Here is an 11,447-nt window from a genome sequence, read left to right as displayed (position 1 = left end):
CAATCATGATTTGTTTGAATTTGTAACAAAGATCGATTAATCTTACTTTTGTGAAGTAATAGCTCTGTCACCTTTCAAGCCTCTTATTCTATATCTGCCTTTCATCGCCATCAGTCTTTGTTTGGGCATGTAACAGCCTAACACAAATGTGACACATGGTGGTTTACTAAGTAATTAGTAAAGTTAAAGACAGAAGATAACTATGGATTTAGGTTTGTGGTCAGCTTGGTTAGAAATGAGTCTACTTCATGCTATTAGTAGGTCTCGTAATTTTTAGTCTTTGAACATTTAAGAGATGGATTGCAGGTAAAGTCTAGACCAAAGAAATGAAAAGATGGTTCATCTTTTCCTTATTTTAATTTAAAATCCTTTCTTTTGGTCATTCTATAAATAGGCATTTAAATTTGTTGAGGTTAGTTTTCTAAAATGGATTTGTGAAAAGTAAATAAGTGTACGTACTAACAGTTAGTACACTTATTTATTAATATTGAAACCTTACATTTTCTTTTTTCTTTTTAATCTATGGATGAGATTTTTGTTTTTTATTTCATTTTTTTCTTTTTCTCTTCTTTTTGAATCTGCCTCTTCTTCCTCAGTGATCTCCCTCTTCCCCTGATCCACCCTCTTCCACATCATATTTCCGAACTCAGAAAAGCTTTCAAATTTGAAAACTTAGTTACCGCCTCTGGAACACCTATGTTGGCATCTCCAACACAACCGCCATCTACCTATGAAGCACGGACATCCCAGTCCTTTGTGGTGTTCGGTGTTCGACACGCATCCATGTCTGTGTCAGTGTTCAACACCGACACGACACCCGTATTTCGTTTTATATTTTGAACATTACATGTGTCCACGTGTCCAGTGCCCGGTGTTCATATCGGTGCTTCGTAGCCATCTACTCCTACTCTATCGCCGCCACCGCCAAATGTAACATCCTAATTTTTCGTAAATAAATTTAAAAAGTTTTTTAGTAAAATAAATAAATAAATATAGAACAAATAATAGGCTAAGTACCCTAGGTATAAATAGTTATGTTAAGTCAGGTGTCTCCTCTCCCCTTCATTTTCGTTTTTTCTCTTTTCTCCACTCAAAACCCTTTCTTTTTTCCGCAGCCCACCAAACCTGTCTCAGAAAAATGACGATCTCAGACTCGTTCACCGTTGGATCGTCGTGAAATTTGAGTACCACGTTCGCAACCCAATTTCCAACATTCTTACCGTTGGGAATTTCAAAATCATATCTGAGATTAGAGGAAAACCCTTCGCATTGTAGCATTTTAATTTCCCGTAGAAACCCAAAACTGTCTCGTTAAAACTACGATCCCGGTTTCGTTAACCGTTGGATTTTCATGAAATTTGGATATGTTGTTTGAAATTCAGTTGCGCACACTTCCACCGTTAGGATTTTGAGATAATATTCGTGGAGGGAGAAAAAGGAATCGCATGAAGACAGTACAAGTAGAGGTTTCAATCTCTTCTCCGTCTCTCTAACGTTTGAGAATTCTATCGGAGCAGTCGGAGGAATAACTGAAGGAATCTCAGGAAACCGCTAGAGATGTTACTATTGCTGGCTGAAGACACGTGAGTCCGCTCAGAGGTGTTATTCATAATTGGGGGTTAGTGAGAACATGTGTAGGGATCCTTCGAGAACTAAATTTGGGTTTATTTTGGGATGTTTATTGAATTATAATTTTTCTTTATGATTATAAATACAATATTATTGTTTTCTATGTACCAATTGATGTCCTAATGAGAATTGATTGATAAACTTGAGTGTTCTTGATGTCTTTGTGTTTGACCCATGATTTTGATACAATTGTCAGAAACTATTTCAGAGATTTTACATCTCATGTTGTGATAAAATCTTTTGTATAAATTGTTATGTTGAGGTTATGAAATGATGATTCAAACTGTGAGTATGTGATAAATTGAACATGTGACGGATGATGAAATACATATGTATTGAGATGAGATGTGTGTATTGAGTTGTGAACTATGAACTGTGCAATCACACAATTGTAAGACCCTTTTAGGGCGACAAGTTAATGCTAAGTCCCTTTTAGGGCGACGAGTTGATGCTAAGTCCCTTTTTGGGCGACGAGTTAATGTTAAGTCCCTTTAAGGGGGACGAGTTAATGATAAGACCCTTAAAGGGCGACGAGTTAAAATTATTTTGAGAACAATTGAGGAGTCGTGTGTTTTGTACAGTTTATAGATAGAGTCTGTGCGCTAAAATGTTTTCTGGGTTGGACCTGAATCAGGAGGAAGAGGCCCTGACGGACTCTTCGGAGTGTAGGCCTTGGGGGTCACACGGTTTGAGTGCTCCTTTAAGCCTATGTTGATTCTATATGGTTGGAGCATTCTCGCAAAACACTGTGACCCTGACTAGTCTCCCTATGATATTACCTAGTGATAGTGACTTGACTTACTATTGTGTTATTGTGTGGTTTGTCTTGTTATGTACTCCTAGGCGCCCGACGAGGTTTTTCACTAACATGGTACCATATTGCATATAGACTTGAGTCTTAACATAACTGTTGCATACGCTTGCTAATTATTTATTATAAAATTGATGTGTTATTATGTCCTGATCGGAGTGTGTGATTCCTGTGTATTGTGATTGATGATTGAAAGGTGTGATTGATGGATGAAAAGTGTGATTGATGAATGACAAAGTGATGAAATAATGTGAGATATGCTAAGTAAATTGTATTTGGCTACTATATGTTGTCTTGTTTCTCTATTAGTTAGGAATGTGATAAGTCACTCCCTGTGTGTTGTTTGTGTGTTTGGATCCTGTGATGATCTTGAACTTGGTGTTCGGGGGAGCAGATGACTAGGTGAAATGCTTTAAAGAATCATGTGTTGAAGGACGTCGGAACACAATGCTCTGATAGGATGTGACATTGGGGTATAGGGTTTTATAGACGGCCTTGTTTGAGCCGAAGTGAATTTATTATTTATTTTGAAAAGTTTTATAATAATGTTAGAAAGGTGATTGTGAGTCTGCTACCTTCTTAAAAGACTTGTATTTAAATATGTTTTAAAAACTTGAATTAAGTTTAATTTTTTTTTAATTATTTCTTTTATTATTAATTCATAAATGTGTGGGGTAGAGAGTGTCACACCAAAAGCCACCACGAACTTCAACGCATCCTTGTCGACCTCCTCTTCATCACCAACAACGTCGCTAACGTCCCTTCTCTGGTGATAAAATCGATGTCGTTCTACCACAAGACCACCATTGGGGTCTATAGCTGGTGTGCTTGAGATCGAATGAAGGTCTGCTATCGTTCACACCCTTTCGTTCTAGATTGGTTTTGTCTCCATCCTCGTGTATCATCCCATGCACAAATCGCTCTTGTGCAACAAACCCATCGTACCTCACGCTCTCATAAAATTGAGCTACAAAATGAAACCAGTTTTTCATATTGATTTAAAAAAAAAGATAAGAAATAGAAGAATGAGATTGAGAATTCTCTGATGGGAATTCAACAAAATCAAAACCAGATCTGCAAGTTTATATGAAATTTAAAATAGAGGAAGGAGCTTGAGGGCTTCCCCGCGGGAAAGTTTTGGGAGTGAGAAGAAGCTTCAAGCTTGTGAAAGAAGGAGGGAAACGACGAGGGAAAGTGGTTGACGGTGAGAGCATGTGGGTCCCACAACCCAATGGCCAATGTCTATATCCAACTGAAAAATTTCAGTTAATGGAGAAGCCCTGAACCCCACATTTAGGACATTATGCGTGTGTCTTAACAAATATTTCTAACTTAATATAATAGTATTACTTTATACTTTAATAATATTTCTATATATTTTTTATAATTGCGCGTCTAAAATTAAGTGATTATTATCAACATATGTAAAAAAAATTACTTTTACTAAATCAATTTATTTGCTTTTAATCAAACTGAATTCTACAATATTAAACTATCCAAAATTAAGGTTGGACAAAAATGTTAATTTGTGGTAACTTCAGTAACTTGTTTCGTTAGGTTGAGGCATTGTCCTTTACCTTTCCATACCAAGTCAAAGGAAAAAGATGAACAAACATCTCCTTATTGTTTCTGTTTTCTGGGTTTTAAAATATTTGTTTCAGAAATAATTTTCAAAAATTAATAGATTTTGGATGAAAAATTAACTATTGAATAAAGAAACAATTTCTAAATCACTGGCCCAGCAAATTTCACCTGATTCAATGTGGACAATTACTTCCTGCACTCCCCAATTGCTTCTTGCACCTAATTTGAAATTTATAATTATATTTTGGAAAAGTCTTTTTGACATGCAATTTTTTACATTTTAAAGACCCTGCTAAAATGTAATTTTAGATTTCAAATTCCGAATGAAGCATTTTAGAACTTTTAAAAGGTGCAACAAGTAATTGCCTTCAATTATTTTGAATCGACTAACAGCTAGCTAAATCAACTTAATTAAAGCTGTGAAGTATACCTCCTTACTTGTTTTATATATCTCATCTTTCTATTTTTCATTCAATTTACTTACATAATTTTATCCCTTATCTTCTCCATCCTAATGTTAGAAACAATTCTTTCAATTTTTTTTTCAATTACATGTCTCTTAGATTCCACTCGAAAAATTCCATTAATCCTCTTTTCAAGAAAACAAGAATGTCATTAATAATTAAACTAAGCAGCACCTGCGTGCATTGCAGGCTTAACTCATGCAACCACAGCACCAACTCAAGTAGACGTTAGTATCTTTATAAAGATTTTATCAAAAACTATTTACATACAAGTATTGAAGGAAAAGCATTGCTCCAACAAGGCTTTTGCGAAACTAAACTATGATATATCTTAGAAACTTAAGAAGTTACACGGTTTTTTTTAATATAAAAGAAGTAAGAATCAGTCAAGTATCATCATTTAACTTCCTTTCAACTACTACAAAATATTATTTTACAATATTGATTCAAAAATAGTTCTCTGTATCGATCTTAGAATATGATGCGGTGACATTTTTGTAATTAGAAAAATAAAAAAAAAAACATTTTAACAATTGTCATTCTAAGACAGTTATATGGACCCGTCTTAAATTGTGTCTCAGTGACAATGTGGTAATTCTAACCACCTTCTAATCCATTTCACAATTTGTAACTTTGCATCAGCCAAAATAAAAGCCTTCACATAAACAAACATTTGGAAGTTGGAACCCTTCACAATATTGGAATCCAAAGATTGTGGGTGGGACTAGGAATGCTAAATAAAACTATTTTTTTAAAAAATAACTATAACTAATTATATAAAAGTAATTATAAAATTATAACCAATTTTATAATTATAGATATTTTAAATAATTTATTTTTATTTAAAAACTAGTTATAGTTATAAAACTATAACTAATTTTATAGAAATAGGTATTTCAAATAATTTATTTTTTTATTCATAGTTAGTTATATAATTAGTTTTAGACATAACTTATGTAATTGGTTATATAACTAATTTATTTATAACTAGTTATATATCCATATTTTAAAAAAATAACTAGTTATATAAAATTATACTCATATTTTAAAAACTAATTATAATTATGGTTATAGTTATAACATTCACTTATAATCTAGTTATTTATTATGTATGACTATAGTTATGTAAATAGCCAAATTAAAGAAAGTTTGTTCCATTAAATTAAATTACAAAATTATCCTTCACTTTATATAATTTTTTAAGAGAAATCGATTTTTAGTCCCTGTGAAAAGGTGTTAGATTACTAATTTACTTCTTAAAAATTAGAGGAATTTTTTTTTTAATGAAATAAGTCATGATAAGCATCAAAATAGCACCCTAATCCCGACTAAGTTAGCATCAAGAGAACTATCCATCCTCTGGCTCATACCCTCATCTTATTAGAAGATAACAACAATAAATAAAGCATGGGGACCAAACCAAACCCATATAACACAGCATATTAACAGAATCTATATGAAGGCAAGCCTGTCTTATTTCGACCAAAATCATTAGAAATAAAACTAGACAAACTCCCACCAATTGAAACCTGAATTTGAAACTCCAAAAGAGGCCAATTTATTCACACAATAGTTTCCTTATCTAAAAATGTGAGTGGAAAAAAAATGCACACTACTAATAGCAAATATGCAGTTTTCCCACTTATTACGAAGTCACCATGGAACCAAAGATGAGTTCTTTAGTGCTGCAATAACCAACATGGAATCACTTTCCAACCAAATACTATTCCAGTGACGATGTCTAGCAATATCAATGGCTTTAACTACAACCATCAGTTCAGCAGAGAAGGAGAATAAGACTCCTAAATGTAATGCAAACCCTCCAAGAAAGTTCCCTTGATCATCTCTAAACAGACCCGCACTAACCGCAATACCTGGAGAACCCCTCCCAGCTCCATCTGTATTCACCTTAATTAATCCAACCGAAGGCTGGAGGCACCCATAAGACTTTTTTTAATATTAGGAGTTATACCTACATGTCTCTGAATATGGAAGGTTTTAAGAATACTAACATATTTATTCTCTCTATTTTGGCAAATCCATAATTTTGATCCAAATTTCAATTTTGTTTATATTTATTTTTTTATTTTGTTTCAATTGAACCTTAAATCTAACATATTTATTGAATGTATCATCAAGAAATAATATATATATATATATATATATATATATATATATATATATATATATATATATATAAATTAGACGCAAGCCATAACTAGTGATTAGGCAAGATAAAATAAACTATTATAATTAAAGAAGAAAAATATAAGGGAACAATTTGCACAAGGAGATATGTAAGATAAAGGGGAGTCTTTGGTGTCCAAAGAAATATGGTTCATGTAAGGGGGATTTGGGAGAAATTCTAGGTTTCATGAGAATCTTAGATTGACAATTTTTGTTTTTCATGTTTGATATCTATTTTAAAAAAATAAGATTTCTGAAAAAGAATATTTTTTGGTAATGTTTTTTGAGCAATTTCTCATGAAAAATTTTTTTTACTACAAATAAAAATGTCATGTTACTCTTATTAGATTCTTTAATTTGATAAATAATTAAAATATCATGTAGCTTATTTATTTTTGGAAAATTTTCCCAAAAATATTTATAACCAACCAAATAGATTTTTCATTCCTAGGTATCATGATTCGATCATAGGAATCATAATTTCGGGATATGAAAAAAATTTCTCCTACTAAACACTTCCTAAGGGTTTTTATTTGTTAACGTAGTTAGATTAAATTGAAGGAGGTACAAACCTCAACAAAGACAAAAAAAAAGTAAGATAAAACAATGAGAAAAATGAATTTATACGGAGACAGAATATTTGTGAAATTTTAAGATTCCTACTACTTTATTTCCTTTTTAACATTTGGTAGGGGAATTTTTTTTTTTGAGAAAAATGTAAATTATATTAAACCCAAAATGATACAATAATAAACGGAGCATACTCCGCAGCTAGAGAAAATCAAAAGTCTTTCTAATACAAGAAGACCTATATCAAGATGTTAAAACAAATGCAACAGGTGCGCTTGTTTATACATATGAAACTTAATCTTGCTAATAACCTCTATTAAAGAAAATTGATAATCTTCAAAAATCAGTTTGTTCCTAGACAGCCAGATGCAGTAGACTGTAATTGTTATAGCCAAACAACGAAATTTTCCTTGAACACCTCATGTGGATCTATCCCTAATTAAAGAATCAGTAATGCGCTGCAAAGAAGTAAAATGTCTGCAGAAAGGAGCCAAATCACGAATGTGAGCCCAAACTTTGAGAGATTTCCTGCAAGAAAAGAACAAATGAGCATTTGACTCAGCCTCATTTGAACATAAAGGGCAGAGGGAACCCTTGTTCAAAAAAGCAGTTTTGTCAAGAGTAAACAGCTAGTTCCTTTTAGCAAGCCATAGAATGAAAGACATCTTAGGGGGATTGCTAGGTTCCATATAACAGAACACCAACTAATAATAGGCTTGACACCTCTAATATATTCATAGACTTTGCCAACAAGCAATTGTTCATTGGTGCTCCAAGATTGAATCCTCTTTTTGGCCTCTTCTGTACTTAGCTCTTTGGAGATAATAAAGTCCCTTATTTGAATGATTTTCTTTATCAAAACTGAATCTGATGAAAAAGTATTGTAATTCCACACATCGCTCCCTCTGAAATTTTCCTTGAGCACCTGATGTGAATTTGCCCCTAATTTTCATACTAGGGAACATGATTTCTAGAAATGAGTAAAATACATTTGGTTAATCTTAAATGTTTCTTGAGAATTAAAGATTCATTTAAAATACATAACTAAAATTTTCTCTACTTGAGAAAGTTGGATTCCTGCCCCCCCCCCCCCCTTTTAGAAATGTTTTTGTGGGAAAGTGAGCTAAAATTATTTGTCGGGAACCATAATTTTCTGATAATATTTTTTATTAATTATATACCAAACAAAGGAATCATAGTTTCCTAATTTAAGATTCTTGGGAAAGTAAAACTTTCTATCTACCATATGCACCAAGAGATGCAAAGTAAAAAAAAAAAAACCTGAAAGAATTGTTTCTTTGGATGAAGATGTAAAGGATGAGGCTATATGCACATTTCATATAAAAAATGCTTAAATATATTTTTGGTAAAATACATTTGGGGTCCCTATAAAATCTCAAAGAACTGTTTTTTGTACCTGGCATATTCCCATTTTTTAGTTTACTACCTAATTTTTTTTATTTTGGTACCTGACCTTTCCAAACTTTTGTATTTGGTACCCGTTGTTTGGCTGACTCCGTTAAGTGGTGACGTAGTTGACGAAATATCACATCATTAGTTCCACATCATTAAAAGATAACATTATGTTTTTTCACGTTATCAATTTTTTGAAATTATTTTAAAAAACACACCTTTAGAGTTGGCTTGACCGACTCTAACAACACAAAGTTGACTCCAATTCAGATTTAGAATAAGCTATCTCCAACTCAATTTTTTCCCAAATCGAAACTCTGCATGATTTTGCCCCAAATCAAAACCCCCAACTCTTGATTTGGCCACAAATTGAAATCCCAAATGAAGATTTGCAACAAAGGTTGTTGTGCACCATTCAAACTTTGTGGTAGCAATAGAAAATGAAGGTCACAAAGAATGGTATCATTATCAGAGATCTACGCTGGGGTAGTGCTTTTAACATTGTTTGGCTAGATTTGGTGATAGGTGGTGGTTTTGGACACGGATCTGGTGATAGGTGGTGATGGTCGAGGAATTGTGCATGGCGGTGCGGAGGGCAGGTTGTCATGCACAGGACGGTGGGTGTTGGCACGTAGTGAGGGGTTGGAAGGTGTGGTGGTTCGAAGAGAGATGGCGGTTGTTGGTGGCTATGGTGGCGGTTGTTGGTGGCTATGGTGTTTAGGGCAAAGGAGAAGATTGAGGGAGAAGATTATGTGTTGTGTTGTTAAAGGCAACTCTAACAATGCGTTTGTTGTAAATAATCAAAAAATAATTAATGACGTGAAAAAGTAAAATATGGTGTGGCAATGACCTAACATTGACGGTGGGCATAAAATGTAAAAGTTTGGAAAAGTCAAATAAAAAAAACATGGTAGTAAAATAAAAGAAAATATAGTTTAGATATGAAAAACATATTTAAGAAAAAAAGAAAATACAAAGAAAGAGTAAAGGAGGTATGTTTAACAATTATTGACCGGTTAACCTAAATCAACTATCAGGCCCGATAGATCCAAATTTTTTGGCGCCACATTCACTTAATAAACTCTCTCTAGTCATTTAAATTTGAAATGAAATATATTAATTTTGACTTGTGTGCAGATTTATGAAATAATATATTTAATAGTTTGAATAAGTTTCTATATATTTATGAGAAAATATCTAGGCGTTGATAATGTTAAAATGTTTTTATATTCTCGTTCTATCAAGAAATATTAAGTACTTCCGAAACAAATTTTAAGTATGATATGCTTGTTTTGAATTTTAAACGAACTTAAAAGTCATATTTAACATAAATTTTTTATAATTTAACAATATTGATTCGGCATAAAAGTTAAACCCTTATATTTATTATGCATTTCAACTTTTTAAATTGTATTTATCATTTTTAGAAAAATAGAATAAAAACTAAAAAATATTCCTTCTACCACTTTAGATTGGATTGTATTATTTCATCTTTGGATTAAAACAAACTGATTGCATAGTAAAAAAAAAGGTTTGAAACTATTTTTAATCCCTAAAATTGTGACATTTTTTTATTTTAATATTTATAAATATTTATTTGTTTTTAATTTCTAAATATTATAAAAACAACATGTTTTTATTCCTAATAGAAAATAAAAATCGCAATTTTTAGTCCCATTTGGTCTACTTGCATTCTTCCATTGGGCTTGTCTGGCCTGAGTATCTTTTTCAAGATTCAACAGTGATTCACCACAATTGGAAATTAAGTCATTTTTGAGTATCCACAACTTGCTTAATATCTAGTCTCAAACTGTTTTCGAAGTTAGAACACCTTGATCATTCATTCATACCATTCTTTAAATATATGTTGATAAACCAGATTTTCTTATCAACTTTTTATGTGTAGTTCTAGGTCTATTGTGTGCATTTATGATACAATTTGTTGTCAAAACTCATGATTTATGGTTAGACTTGTTAAATAGGTGATTAGGGGGTATTTGGTAATAAAAGGGCTCAAAACATGTCAAATTGATGAAGTAGGAGATCTAATTATTCATCACGGTTGTGATCAACCTAGAAGTCACTAAGGTCATGATAGTTTGATCACGACCCAACATTTAAAAGAGTGAACATCATTCAAGTCGTGATCCTTTGATCAAGACAAAGCGCATAACTAAGCATAAAAAGTCACCACAGTCATGATGGGTTGATCATGACCGTGACCAAAATGTCCTGACAGTTATAATTATAAATAGTTTCTTTTTTAGACCTTAGGGAGAGTGTTTTTATTCTTTTACGATTTTTGAGTTCTAAGAGAGAGCAAGAGCACTGTGTTAGAGTCCTTAGCCCAGATAAGTGTGGAGATCACAATTAGGAAGGTTCCTCATATGGATTTCGACCCTCTTGGTATGCCTATACTTCTTCTTAGGATTTCTAATTTATTCATAGCTATAAGTGGCTAGTCTCCCCAATCAAGCGATTATGATGTAACCTACCTTGAACCCCTATTTGGATTTTAATGAGATTCTCAATGTTATAAAAACAAAAACCATAAAAAAAATATTTAGATTCTCATTTTTAATCATCTCTGTCGTTAGTTTAATAAATTTAACTAATTGAGAATACAAGTAGTCCTATGATTTGATATTCGGACTTTCGAATACACTTGCCCTTGTGCAAGCATAACATATTTTACGCATCAATAACATCCCAGACGAATCACACTAGAATGAGAGGAATTCAGAGGTTGTACAAATATGGACTCTAAAATAACTTAAAGGAATGAATTG

The sequence above is a fragment of the Glycine max genome, chromosome 18, assembly GCF_000004515.6.
Source record: "Glycine max cultivar Williams 82 chromosome 18, Glycine_max_v4.0, whole genome shotgun sequence".
Taxonomy (NCBI): Eukaryota; Viridiplantae; Streptophyta; class Magnoliopsida; order Fabales; family Fabaceae; genus Glycine; species Glycine max.
The sequence above is the reverse complement of the archived record's forward strand: the minus strand, read 5'-3'. Positions refer to the sequence as shown.